Raw genomic sequence first — 15,287 nt, forward strand, 5'->3', positions numbered from 1 at the left:
CTTACCCACATAAGCAGCACTGTTAGACACGAGCTTCATAGGCCAAAAAGTATGCTAGTTTTTGATTTCTTTTGACACGATTAGGTGTTATTGCATCGGTTTCAGAAATAAAAAAAAAAAAAAGGTTGTGAAATGACTTGCACCTAAACCCAAAATGTACTCCTAACGCAAAGTGGTCCAAAATATTCGCTATTGCTACAGTAAACCTGAACAAAAAAAAAGGCTCGCACACACAAAGAAAATAGGGTGAACATTTTTGTCCGAAGAACTTTCGTGCAATTTTCGTATAGTGTGTACACAAAATTCGACAGCAGATTCCGACTTTTTGTACAAAAATTTCCGAAGGGACAAACTCCAAAATTTTGCTCGTACAGGAACACAAACGATTTTCGTTTCATGTGTAACGTTTCTGTACAAGAAAAAACAGAAAACAATCTAGATTGCGCATGATCAGAAACAAACAAAAAGAAAGCCTTTGTCGTACAAGAATTTGCTCAACGGTTTCAATTTGCTGTGCAACGAGGAAAATCGATTGTTCGCCCAATTTTCTTAGCGTGCATCCTACATTAAACCATTTAAACTGCAAAATACACCAGAGGTCTTTGATGCATGGAATGAGCCAATATGCAAATAGGACAAGTTCCTGTGGTCACAAGCTCTGCCTTGTTATTGGTGCCAGAAAAGATTTGCCCAAATTTCAAAAATCAATGCAAACAAAAGGCAATCCAAGGCTTAAAAGTCTAAAAAGGTTTTACTCCAAAATATCACAGAAAAAAAAAAAAAAAGGAAAAAAAGGAGGGAGTGCAAACACACACCATCCCTCACCCACAGAAAAAAAAACAATGCAGTTTAGGAGATACCATTCAATTCAATTGCATCCCCACGCTTTGGAAACTACAGCAGAGTTTCCTGCACTGCAAGTAGTTTCCCGCGTGTTCTGAAAAGGTACAGGGACTTTCCCTGCATTTTCAGTGGGTAAAGCAACCCATTCAAATGAACAAGCTGCTGTGTTTGAGCAAATGCAGCTGCAGGGATTTTTCAAAGGTTCATCCTAAATCAAATCTCAAAATGCATAAAATAAACTTGCATTTGTTACTACTGATACCCAGGAACTGGACAACGACCACTATCCCTACTATCAAGCAACGAGAAGGGGATCGCAACTACATTATGAGAGTGGAGGAACTCACTACCAGCCTTCAACAACAATACTCAAAGTTTATAGCATTATAGTTTACTTGGATTGAATTCTCAAGCTCATCTGAACTTCACCCAGATTAATTTTTATACATGGAAGAATCCCCAGTCAGGTACCATCCGACTCGTCCTTCGTATTCCCTCACCACCTTTCTCTGCCCACCCCTCTTCCCTTTTGACTGCCTTTTTTAACTTTGCCTTTCTAAGATTTTGTGAATGGTTTGCTTTATGACTCTTACCTGTTGGAGGTACAGTACACTCTACACAAGAGACTATGCAAGCATCTTAAAACAGAACTATATATAGTGTTGAGTTGTATTGAAAAACGGAGGATTTAGACGAAAGGGTTGTGACATTTCACCATCCTGACATACTTTCCTTATTGCTCTTTCCAATGACTATCTTTATTGATATTTTTGTATGCAAAACACCCAATGAAAATTATGCTTAAAAAAATAATTTGCCAAGAAAAACTAGTGAGATTTTAATATAAGGCTGAATTAAATGTACAACGGGTAATATATGGTCACTTCCAGCATAAGCCTATACAAACTATTTTGCACTTCTGTCAAGGCATGCCCATCTTAGTGACATGAAACAACTTTTCAGACAATATTTGGAATTTATAAACAGATATCAAACCATTTAATTTTGAAGGCCAGTTTTGTTATGTTACACATTTTGTGTAAGTCCTTGGGTATGCTGGATAAAACTGTAAAATTGGCAAGGATAGCTTTTAAAACCAAGATTTTAGGCACTACATATGCTGGGTAAAAATTTTTGTCCAAGACACGTTTTCACAAAATTTATAGCTGCCAAAATCAGCAAATAAGGTGCCATTACACACATCACTAAACGTGGTTGTAAAGGCTGAAGGTTTTTTTTTACCTTCAGGCATTCTATGTTTGAAGGTAAAAAAAAAAAAACCCTGTGTTGCTCCTCCATAGCCCCTCCTAATACTCACCTCACTCATTCAGCGAAATGCACTGGAGTCTCTGCTGTCCCAGGTCCCTCTCCTCACTGGCTGACAGCTGGCTCCCGCTGCTGTCAGTCAGTCAGCCAATGAGGAGAGAGCAGGGGGTAGAACTAAGCCGTGGCTCTGAGTCTTAGATGCATAGAGCGAGCACGCACCTGTGCCCCCATAGCAAGAGGCTTGCTATTCGGGGCACCGGACAAGGGGGGGAGGAGCCAGGAGCGCCATCAGAGGGGCCCGAGAAGACGATCGGGGCTGCTCTGTGCAAAACCATTTCACAGAGCAGGTAAGGATTTTAAAGCTTTAATATCACTTAAAAAAAAAACTAGTATATGTAAAAAAAAAAAAAAAAAAAAAAAAAAAAAAAGACCATGCTAAGAGAATTCCTTCATTGCATCAAAGTTGAAAACAAATATTACATTTTTGCTGATGGGAACCACACTACTACTTCCTTTGAGACGGGGTTCACACTGGTACGTCACGACACTCGTACCACTGTGGATCCGACTTTGCCCTTCGACTTGAAGTCTGACATCCACCCAACTTCAATCAACAATACCAGGCCATGTGTCTGGTGTCAATCCTTAAGGGAAACTCCACGCCAAATTAAAAAAAAAAAAAAAAGAAAGAAAGAAAGAAAGAAAAAAAAAGAGGCGTGGGTTCCCCTCCAAGACCATACCAGACCATTCTGGTGGGGTTTTTAAGGGGAACCCCCACACTAAAAAAACAGCATGGGGAATCCCCCTCAAAATCCATACCAGAACCTTATCTGAGCACACAGCCTGGCAGGAAAGGTGGTGGGGACAAGCGAGCGCCCCCCAACCGTACCAGGCCGCGTGCCCTTAACATGGGGGTGCCCCCCTGCCCAAAGCTCCTTGTCCCCATGTTGATGAGGACAAGGGCCTCTTCCAACAACCCTGGCCGTTGGTTGTCGGGGTCTGCGGGCTTATCGGAATCTGGAAGCCCCCTTTAACACCCCATGTAAATGAGTATGGGGTACATTGTACCCCTACCCATTCACCTTAAAAAAAAAAAAAAAAAAAGTGTCAAAGATAAAAACGCAGTACGCAGGTTTTTAAAGTAATTATTAAGGCAGCTCCCGCGTCCCTTCAAAGTTCTTCTCCCTTCTCCCGCTCTTCTGCCTCCTCCACTGACGTCTTCTAGCCCTCTCTGGGTCTTCTCCCTTTGTCCGCTGTTTTTTTCGTTATTTTGCCATGACTTCTCCGCTATCTTCTCCCTCTGTTCTTCCAATGTTGACTCAACGCCCTCTACCACTCTAATGTTGGGTGTGCCACTAATTACTTATATTGGCATGAGACGGGGTCACTAGGTGACATCACCCAGAGGCCACTCCCATTATGACATCACCGCCCCATCATGCCCCAGGCGTTGTCAAAGCACCCACCTTCCCACGTTGAGGGCATGCGGCCTAGTACGGTTCAGGAGGGGGGGGGGGTTCGCTCGTCCCACCTCCTTTCCCGACCTGTCGGGGCTGTGTGCTCAGATAAGGGTCTGGTATGGATTTTCCACTTAAAATTCATACCAGACTGAAGGGCCTGGTATGCACTTGGAGGAGGAACCCATGCTTTTTTTTAATTTGCCGTGGAATTCCCCTTCAAGATCATCGCAGCACAAGTTGCATGCCAAAGTCAGATCAGTTAAGATGGCGATTTAACTTTGAAACCTGGCTACAAGGGCGAGTTCAGAGGGTGGTGATAAATGGGAAATACTCAGAATGGTCAGGGGTGGGTTTTGGGGTCCCACAGGGTTCTGTGCTGGGACCAATCCTATTTAATTTGTTCATAAACGACCTGGAGGATGGGGGTAAACAGTTCAATCTCTGCATTTGTGGACGATACAAGCTAAGCAGGGTAATAACTTCTCCACAGGATGTGGAAACCTTGCTCTGAACAAATTAATGGGGTGGGCAAGTACATGGCAAAATGAGGTTTAATGTAGAAAAATGTAAAATAATGCATTTGGGTGGCAAAAATATGAATGCAATCTATACACCAGGGGGAGAGAACTTCTGGGGGAAATCTAGGATGGAAAAGGATATGGGGGTCCTAGTAGACGAAAGGCTCAGCAATGGCATGCAATGCCAAGCTGCTGCTAACAAAGCAGAATATTGGCATGCATTAAAAAAGGGGGGGGGGGGATTAACTCCAGGGATAAAGCGATACTTCTCCCACTCTACAAGACTCTGGTCCGGCTGCACCTGGAGTATGCTGTCCAGTTCTGGGCCCCAGTCCTCAGGAAGGATGTACTGGAAATGAAGCGAGTACAAAGAAGGGCAACAAAACTAATATCCTCCAGACCCTTTATTAGCTATGAAGAAAGGTTGCGAGCACTGAACTTATTCTCTCTGGAGAAGAGACGCTTGAGGGGATACGATTTCAAAATCTACAAATACCTTACTGGTGACCCCATAATAGGGTGTCAGGGCTGGGCTCAGCCCTCCCTTCTGGCTCAGCTGTCGGCTAATTGCCAGCTCCTATCTCTCTCCACAGTTACCCAACTTTTGATGGTCCTGCTCGTCAGTACTGCCTACTTAAGCCGTCCAGTCCAGCGGAGCTCTGCCTTCGCCTTGGTGACATCACAAGAAACCATCTCCTGCATTCCTGTTTAAAGATTGGCTTTGCTGACATCCCTTCTGGCTCCAGATCCTGCTTGCTTTTCTACTACTTTGATCCCTGACTTCTGCTTGGCTAACTATTCATTCCGGTTACTGAACTTTGGCTATTTTTTGACTACGTTTGGTTCTTTTTACTTTTAATTATTAATCATTAAACAAGTGTTATTTAACACTTGGACCACACCCTGCTGAGCCAGTTTGGTGCAATGAGAATCACAAGAACGCCTTCCTTCTCTATCCTCTGAAGCAGAGGAGGCAGAAGCTTTATGGGGAGGAACACAACCAGGTTAAACAAAGTGATTAGTGCATTTGAAAGGCCCGAGGATCCCTGGACATGAACCTGTCCAGTTTTTGCCAGAGTCTGGACACCATTAGATCTACATTTGGTATCCTCCACTGAAGAAAGTGAAACACCTCTGGGTGCAGGGACCACTCTCCAGGATCCAGTTTAGGAAGTCTACTTACCAGCTTTCCACACAGAATGTGTACTACAGACAAAACCAATTCTGCCCAAGTTAGAATCATCTCTGCATCTGGAAGAGGGGCCTGACCTTCTGGCACTGCCTTAATGGTTTATGTACGGCATTGCCATGGCCTTGTAGGAATGGACCCCAACTGGCAGCCCCCTGAGAAAAGGGGTCCAGTGCTGAAAGGCAAGCTGAGCTACCTTTGAATGAGAGTCTGACAATCACAACCCCTGAACTTACAGGGAGTTCAGGACTCCTGACCAGCCTGATGTCCATACTTTCCACACCACAAGGAGAAGCATTACCCCAACTCCAGCATTGGGCTGGAAAGCCACCATTCCAATGATAACCTGGTTTTAGTGTTCAGAGACATGGGTTGAACAGAGCACAGAGTACCTTTATTGCAACTCGGCATCTGACAGTTTGGGACAGACTTGAATGAAACAGTGTACAAGATTGTGTTAAAGATTACCATCACCTCCCCAGGAGGAGGAGTGGATTCGAAGGGTGAATGAAATCAGGGAAGCGGAAGACTGGATAGAGACTTGCAGAGGCACCCATGACCGTTTTACTAGCATTTGGTCTTCTAGTTTGGATCTGGCATTGCTGAAGTTGGCAGAACCATCCCTTAGAACTCTTATTCAGCCAATAAGGGGCCACAATTCACTCCAAGTAATTTTTTCCACCATAGGACGGGCTTAGTGTGGGCATGAATATTTACTGAGAGATTTAAAAAAGGTATGTTCCGGTCTTCTCCTTTCCCCTCTTTTCTTTTGAACAATGCATAGGTTTCTTGTTTTGCGGAATTTGGTAACTGTACTGCGCAATAATGCAGTAGCTAGACATGTAGCCCTAGTGACTTGTCGCTGCAGGGGAGGCCTCCTTCCCAAATGGCAGCGCTGTCTCTCCCCTTCAGTGTCTAATATCTTCCTCAGGGTGGCCCTGGTATTGGTGGTTTGTTGGGGGAGGTTAGCTGGAGGCCATTTTTGCCACCTCCCCCGGCACTCACGCTGGCTGGGCGACTCTGTAGTCACTTTAGAGTTTTCAGCAGCATTTGCTGGCTTAGTACCCCTAAAGAGGAAAGCCCTAGTATTAACCACTATTGTTCTTTTATTTTATTTATCTGTTAGTTTGATTGTTTGTATGGAAAGGTTTGCTATGATGTCATTTTGTTCTAAATAAAGGATTATACAAATAAAAAAAAAAAAAAAAAAAAAAAAAACACCTTTTGCAAAGAAAAAAAAAATAAAAAAAAAAAAAAAAAATGGTTACCATCAACCCCAGCACCTTCATGCAGAAGCAAACATAGGGGATTTTCAGGGAACTAAAACTTCACCCTGTAGCCAAAGGGTCCAAAACTTTTCCTGGGGATAGAATACCCAATGCAGAGCCATGTCCAAAATGAGACTCGGATATTCCAAATGATTCAATGGCTCCGGGGTCAATTTCTTGAGACTGAGGACAGAAAGTCCTGCAGGACTTGTAGTCTGCTGCACAGTGGCCTAGAGGCATTCTCTTGATTGTTCCTGCAAGATTACGTCATTCAGATACTCTAAAAAACTTAGAGAAAAAAAAATGCCTTTAGTTATACTTTAAAGTTGTACTAAAAAGACTCAATTTAAATATATTTTGCATGCTAAAAGATTAAAAGTTACCTAACATGCTGCCTTTTGCTGTTCTGACATTCTCCTTTCCATTTTTTGTAGGCTTGTTCACTAGTATTGTACATTCAGACAGTGGCAGTGCCATCTTAAGAGCATTATAAGCCCCCCGGCAATACAGTGCACTGGGGCCCTGTCTACACAATCACGCACGATTATCCATCAAATGCAGCTGGGGTGAGCTGCGTACAGCGCGCAGGGTTCTGAGGTGAGCTGCGTACAGCGCGCAGGGTTCTGGGGTGAGCTGCGTACAGCGCGCAGGGTTCTGGGGTGAGCTGCGTACAGCGCGCAGGGTTCTGGGGTGAGCTGCGTACAGCGCGCAGGGTTCTGGGGTGAGCTGCGTACAGCGCGCAGGGTTCTGGGGTGAGCTGCGTACAGCGCGCAGGGTTCTGGGGTGAGCTGCGTACAGCGCGCAGGGTTCTGGGGTGAGCTGCGTACAGCGCGCAGGGTTCTGGGGTATGTACAGCATGCAGGGTTCTCGAATGAGCTGTGTACAGAGTGTGCAATGACAGGGCAAGCTGACACATGGCACTGGAAACCCCCACGGAGGAGCCTGGCAGCCCCAAACCCTCCAAAGTCCTCCCTGGAGCTGCACATTGCTGATCTGTCCATACATGGGACTGACAAGTGTCTGGCCAGCTTGGATCCAATGTACCCCAGGTGCAGAACAGCTCTAGCAGTGATCAGAGCCACCTGGAGAGCCCTATGGTGCCATGTACAACTTATCCCCTGTCCCCCAGTACAAAGCCAGACACTTAAAACCAGCATAAAAAAATAGTATAACTGGCTTTGTAAATACTGCATAGCAGTACTTAAAAAGCCTGCTATAAAGCAGTAGTTACAAAGCTAAATAAAAACCCTCAACTTTTTTGCATATAATGGTCTGCCCTACAGCCTAAGCCAGGTGCATAGCTGCTGAGGGGAGAAGGACTGAGAGACAGCAAGTGCACACAGCTCATTAATCAGATCGATGTGTAGTGTACAGAAAAGCCTGGCCATGAGTCTGCTTACAATAATTAGCATTACAATGGTAATTACCATTTCAAAGGGAGAGCTGCCTGGGGAATCCAACTGCTTCTGTGCAAACTGAGATGTGCAGAACGGATGCTGCAGGAAAAGAAGTGGGTGGGAATAATGGTGGGCGTGAACCAGCCGCACTGCTCTCCATGTAAGCAGCTGCTGGCCGGCTTTTATGCGCAACTCTCGTGTGCCACCGGGTTGCTGACCTGAACAATAGATATCAGGACAGAGCCTCTCATGGGGCCCCAGGCCCCCCACTGGCCAGTCCACCCCTGATCTCAGCAGACAGTCGGCTCCTTGGGCAGCTGGGCTTGAGGCCAGCTGCCTTGCAGTTGGTTCCTCTGGCTCTGTCCTGCTCTTCGGCCACAACCCGCGCTGCCAGTGCCTGGCACTCCACAAAGACTCCCAGCCCCTCCTCACACAGAGAGATCACTCCGCAGCAGGAGTCAGGACAAGTGGGCGGCAACCCGCCCCGGCTGGATCTACACAGACGCTACAGCCTTGGCTGGAGAGACTGAGCAGAGCAGTGCGAGCGGAGTCATCAATAAAAAAAAAAAAAAAAAAAAGTCAGCGGCGGCCAAGCACTGTTCGCATACTTCTCACACAGGAGGGATCGCGGGAAAAGGGTGCAATCCAGGATTGTTGGGAGGTATGAGGCAGTCCTGTCCGGCCCTGGCTGGGATCGCTGGGCAGGTGGGGCCCCCGGGCAACTGCCCAGCGTGCCCATGCGAAAAAACGGCCCTGGACAGTGGCATAGAGAGGGCAGAAGTGTTGATGGCCAAGAAATAGGGAGGTAGCAGTTTGGTACCACTTTAACCTCTTCAGCTCCGGAAGGTTTACCCCCCCATATGACCAGGCCATTTTTTGTGATATGACACTGCATTACTTTGACAATTGCATGTTTGTGCAACACTGTACCCCAATAAAATTTATGTCCTTTTTCTCCACAAATGGAGCTTTCCTTTGGTGATATTTGATCACCTTTGCGGTTTTTACTTTTTGCGCAAAGAGAATTTTCTTTTTCACAAAACATTTTTAACTTTCTGCTATAAAACTTTTTTTATTAGATATCTAATTTCTTAGGGGCACATGCGCGCGGCTGGAGATGGCGGACGCTTGAATCTGCAGCTCCGCTCCACGCTGGCATAACTCCGCCGATCCCTGCTCACAGCGGCCCCGCCCACACTTGCTGCAGACCCGGTATGCCTCCCCACACAGTCGGGACGCGGTACATGCCCAGAAATGGACAGTATCCTGCTCTAAAGCCGCCACAGGAGGTAATCCCTGGAGGGCTCCCAGACAGCCAAGATGGCACCACCGCTGACACAGCGTGCACAACGGCTCACACAGGATCCCTCACACATCCAGCCTGGAGAAGCGCTGCTAACAGCTGGGACAGGTGAGCTGGTCGATTACCCCACCCAACACACTGTACCATCCCCTGCAGGGGACCTATTTTCCTCCCAGAGCTCTGAAATGGACAAAGCCTTCTGCGAGGCAATGCTCAGCCAGGGGAACATGGAAGATAGCCCTCCCCCCACACCCCATCTCTCTACTGCCTCACCACTGGATTATCCAGGGGACCCAACCATAATAGCACGCTTTTCTGCATTGTTGGACCAGGGGCTAGAGAGAGCGACTAAACGCATTACAGCTGATCTAAAGGGTGAATTCCAGGAGCTGGAAACAGGCATAGGGACCATAGAGTCCAAGCTAGACGAGACCATCGCCAGAACCAACCAGAATACCAACTGCATTGAAGTTAAACAACAACGATTGGAAGAAGCCCTTAATAAAATTGACGATTTAGAAAATCGCTCACGCCGTTACAATTTTAGAGTACGCGGGATCCCTGAGTCTTTCGCGGACTCAATGGCGGTGAGCAAAGAACTGATCTTCCACTTGTTACCAGAACTCCCTTCCCATAAATTAGAGCCGGATAGGGCTCACAGGGCTTTGGCTGAGCCCCGCGCTGATGGTTTGCCACGTGATATCATTGTGAAGCCACATTATTATCCAGTCAAAGAACAGGTGATGTTCAAAGGCAGAGAAATAATGGATCTCCACCTTCATGAACACCCTATCCAAATCTTTGCGGATATCTCTCCCGCTACCGTCAAAAACGCAAGGCACTCAAACCGCTACTACAGCCTCTTATAACAAATGGCATTAAATACCATTGGGCCTTTCCTTTTTGCCTGGCATTCACCTACCAGCGTAAGAAACACTAATTTTCCACTTTTCAAGAGGGCGAAGCGCTGTTGAAGCTGGGCCCGATTTCCGTGGAGCATAAGGAATCCCCGCGTCCATCACAACCTCGTACTCTCCAGGACAGGTCACCCCCAATGCCCCCTCTCACCAATCTGGCGCTCAACTAGAAGCAAGGCCAAGCTGAAGTCTAAACCCCCCTGAGAATGATGGATACTTCTCTGCTTCATAAACCTACCGTTGTGACAATTGTGACCACTTTACTTTCTATGTTGATCCATGGGCGGGATCAAAGTTGAATCCTTTTGATGATCTTTTATATAACATTTTATTCTACAGTTACAGAACTCCCTTGGTTAAGTTGGGGGCCAACTTTATGGGAATACCCCAGTACTGAGTTATTACTTTACCAATAATAGTGACAAGTTGACTCTCCACTGCACTTCACCTTCTAATTTATTAATTTGACCCTTGGGACTCCCTTAACATGCTATTATTATGTGCTATGGTCATTTATATGTGTATTGCAGGGTTTGGCGGAGGCCAGTAGTGGCGTACAGGGTCCATCGACCCTGTACTACTTCCGAAAGGAGTAGGGGAATGTTCCCCATTCGTTTATTATGTTTCTACAATTAAGACTGGTACAATTGTATATTATTTCTATACTCTTGCTGGGTGACTCTCCCTTGGGTCACTCACCCTCATTTCTTCTCTCCACTAACTTTTTCACTTCGCTGTGGTCCCACGGCTCCGGGCTCTGGCCGCCCCGTTGACTCCGTCTTTCGAGAAAAGATGCCTCATGACTTTCTAGGAACTGGTAAGTGATAACCTTCTTTCCCTTGTGCACCATGGCGACCACTAATCAGAATCACGCCTTTGGATTTATTTCCCATAATGTACAGGGCCTGAATTTGGCAGTTAAGCGTAGAATGGCCTTCCAACATTATAAATCACTTAGGGCCGATGTGCTATTTCTCCAAGAAACGCACTTCTCTCCAACCTATAACCCTACCTTTTTATACCATTATTACCACCAATTCTACTTAGCAAACGGACCTGGGAAAACTGGAGGGGTGGCCATTTGTTTTTCTAAGCGAGTCACCTTCTCACTGGAGAAGCTCGTGGCTGACCCAGGGGGCCGCTACCTAATGGTGGTGGGTCGTCTGGAGGGCAATTTAGTTTCTTTAATCTCATATTATGCTCCGAACGCAGGGCAATTGCCCTTCTTTCGGAAACTTTTGCACAAAGTGACCCCGGAACTACAGGGCACTGTCCTGTTTGGGGGTGACTCCAATGTGGCCCTGGACTCCATACTTGATAAGACGAGGCGGCTATCAACTCCCCGGAGCCATTTCCCAAAAATCTGCTTTAAGCTGGCTAAAATGTTACACTATCATAATCTAATTGATCTATGGCGGGAACTTAATCCATCCAAGAAAGACTATACCTTTTACTCACATGTCAATAACACCTATTCTAGAATAGATCATTTTTTCACAGTTCCATCGGCAGTCTCCGTATTCCACACTAGTAAAATAATAGACGTGACGTGGTCTGATCACTCAGCAGTTTGGACAGCGTGTGACTCAATGTTATTCAGGCCCGGCCCCTTGGAGATTGAATGACTCTTTACTCAGCAATCCCTCGATCTGCTTTGACATCGAACAAAAGATCAGAGTATTTTGCTCACAATGACCCTTTGGACACTTCTGTGGTGAATACTTGGGCGGCACATAAAGCAACTATCAGGGGATATTTCATTCAGACTGCCTCAAAGCTGAAGAAAACCTCTGATTCAAGAATTAGCCAAAAGGATCGCGAGCTGTCCAACCTGGTAACCCGACACAAAGACAATCCTGATCTAGATCTGAGGACTCAGATTGACTCGGCTAGACTGGAAATTAACCTTTAACAACCAGGGCAGAAAAAAAACCTTAGATGGACACAGGCAAAATTTTATACCCAAATAGATAAGCCGGGAACATTGCTAGCACGCAGACTGACTCCCAGGCCTGGTTGCAGGACAGTCCCAAAGATTAGACAGCCAAACGGGTCCTTTACACAAAACCCACAAAAGATACTAAATCTTTTCCATTCTTATTTTACCTCCTTATATAAAGAGCCGGAGACTCTACAACCTGGTGCTATAGATGATTTCATCAAAGACCTGCCTCTCCCATCCCTCTCTGACTCCCATAAGGAGATAAGGGATGAGGCTATCACTTTAGAAGAGGTAATGTCGGCAATAAAACAAGCTCATGCTTCAAAAACTCCGGGTCCAGACGGGTTCTCCGCCTCTTATAAGAAATTTGCCCAAATATTAGCGCCCCATTTATTGGAATTTTTCATGGCCCTGCATGATGGGGCTCACTTGGGGGGAGACCTAAATAGAGCTAACATCTGCCTAATACCAAAGCCTGACAAAGACCACAGTGAGGTGACAAACTACCGACCTATATCACTTATTAAAGTGAATTTGAAATTATTAAACGAAAATTTACACTAATAGACTTAATACCTTCCTAGCAAAATATGTTCATATGGATCAGGTGGGCTTTGTCCCGGGACGAAAGGCAGCAGATCAAATCCGCAGGGCTGTGGACATTATATCTTTGCTCCACTCTGATTGGGATGGCCTAGGAACCAGACGGGGAATTTTGTTGTCATTGGACCTTCATAAGGCCTTTGACTCCTTCTTGGCCTTTTTGTTCCATACTGTGTTCACTATGGGCGGCACAGTGGTGTAGTGGGTAGCACTTTCGCCTAGCAGTAAGAAGGGTCGCTGGTTCGAATCCCAACCATGACCCTACCTGCCTGGAGTTTGCTTGTTCTCCCTGTGCCTGCGTGGGTTTCCTCCGGGTACTCCGGTTTCCTCCCACACTCCAAAGACATGCTGATAGGCTAATTGGATCCTGTCTAAATTGTCCCTAGTATGTATGAATGTGAGTTAGGGACCTTAGATTGTAAGCTCCTTGAGGGTAGGGACTAATGTGAATGTACAATGTATATGTAAAGCGCTGCGTAAATTGACGGCGCTATATAAGTACCTGAAATAAATAAAAATATTTTGAGCAAATGGAATTTTGGATCTAAATTCCTCTCTCTATTATCTGTACTGTACTCTACCCCCTCAGCTAACATTGTAGCTTTTGGCCACAAATCGGATCTGCTACAAATTAGAACAGGAACTAGGCAAGGCTGTCCCCTTTCGCCACTCTTATTCATAGTTGCTATAGAAACATTGGCGATTGCCATAAGATCTAATCCTAATATACATGGAGTATTCAGCGGAGGCAGAGATCATAAATGTGCATTTGCAGATGATCTTTTATTATTCATCACAGACCCTATCACGTCCCTGCCTAACTTGGCTTCACTTCTTTCTGACTTTGGAATCGTATCGGGCCTGAGGGTCAATCAATCTAAATCAGAGGCAATGGATATTAATCTACCTGCTTCAACCTTGACCTCTGTACGCGCTTCTTTTCCATTTAGGTGGTGTAACCAGGCCCTTCCCTACCTAGGTGTAAAACTCACCCCAGACATATATACCCTATATAAGGCTAATTACGCCCCTCTTCTCTCTTCCGTGATGGAAGATTTAAAGAATTGGCAGAACCATAGTCTTTCGTGGTTGGGCAGAATAAGTACCGTTAAAATGACGACCCTACCTAGAATTCTTTATTATTTTAGGTCCCTTCCGATTTCAGTTCCTACAACATTTTTTAAACAACTCCAATCATTAATTTTCAAATTCAGCTGGAGCCGGGGAGGTTGCAGGGTGGCTCAATCTTCCTTGTATGTCTCAAAGGGGCAGGGTGGATTCGGGGTGCCACACTTTTTGCGTTACTGTACAGCGGCCCAGTTGGCACAACTTTACCAAATTTATTCTACAACCTATCGCCCTGATTGGGTTAACCTAGAGGCACAAGCGTGCTCTCCTCTCCCTATGGACCTTCTAAGGAACGCAGAGCCATTCTAAACCCCCCTCTATCTCACTCACTGGGCCTTTGGGATAGGATGTGCAAAGTATACTCTCTTAGGTCACCACATACTCCAGTAGCCCCCATTTTTGGGAACTCGCACTTCCCCCAGGTCAACATCCACAACAGTTTGCTTGGTGGATCAATAAAGGCTTGTACAAGATAGCACATTTCATAGATCATAGGGGCATCAGAAAACCCTCCTACTTTCGAGACACTCTAGACATGCCCCCGGCTGAGACCTTCCGACTCTCTCCCAAATTACTCATTATTTACGTTCACTATGTAGCGACCAGGGGGACATCACCACTAAAACGTTCTACGAAAATAAATGCTTAAGAGGGCCTGGAACGCAAGGTAGTATTTCAGAGTTGTATGTTTTACTAACAGACCAGGGCTCTAAACTTTCCTACCAATTAGCTTGGGAGGAGGACCTGGGGGAGACTATAGATGAGGACGTTTGGTCCAAGTGGTCAACCATGGTGCACAGGGGAATTTTGAACACTTCCCTAGTAGAGGCGAACTATAAGGTATTGTCACGATGGTACCTAGTTCCGACACGGATAGCCAAAATCCACCCAGATGCATCGCCTCTCTGTTTCAGGAGGTGTGGTCAAGAGGGCACAATGCTCCACTCCTGGTGGACATGTCCGAAAGTCAAGAGATTTTGGATAAGAATTTTTAACTTGGTTTATTCGGTGACTGGAGTGAACATACCTAAAAATGTTGAGACAGCCTTATTTTCTGACCTTTCGAGCGAACTACCCATGCACCTCAGATCCCTTATCTTTTTTATCCTCCTAGCAGCTAAGATAACCATAGCACGAGCATGGAATACCCCCCTGATAAATTTGGCATTAGTTAAAAACAAAATTTCTTGGATCATGATAAATGAAAAATTAACTAGTATTCTTCGCGACCAACAAGATGGATTTGAAAGGGTTTGGAACCCTTGGATTAAATATCTTCAGTCACCGTGAGAGGCGGGGGTTGAAGGGGGGAGCAAGTGGCCTGGAGCGTGGAGATCGTTTGCACATTCTACTTCTTTTCTTTTCTTCTCTTTCTACATACAAACTTTTACTTTGTCCCCAAAGTTGGGTTCCCACACACCTGACAGCGGGCTCTACAGTATATTAAACCTAG

This window comes from Aquarana catesbeiana, linkage group LG05 (genome assembly GCF_042186555.1).
Source record: "Aquarana catesbeiana isolate 2022-GZ linkage group LG05, ASM4218655v1, whole genome shotgun sequence".
NCBI classification, from domain to species: Eukaryota; Metazoa; Chordata; class Amphibia; order Anura; family Ranidae; genus Aquarana; species Aquarana catesbeiana.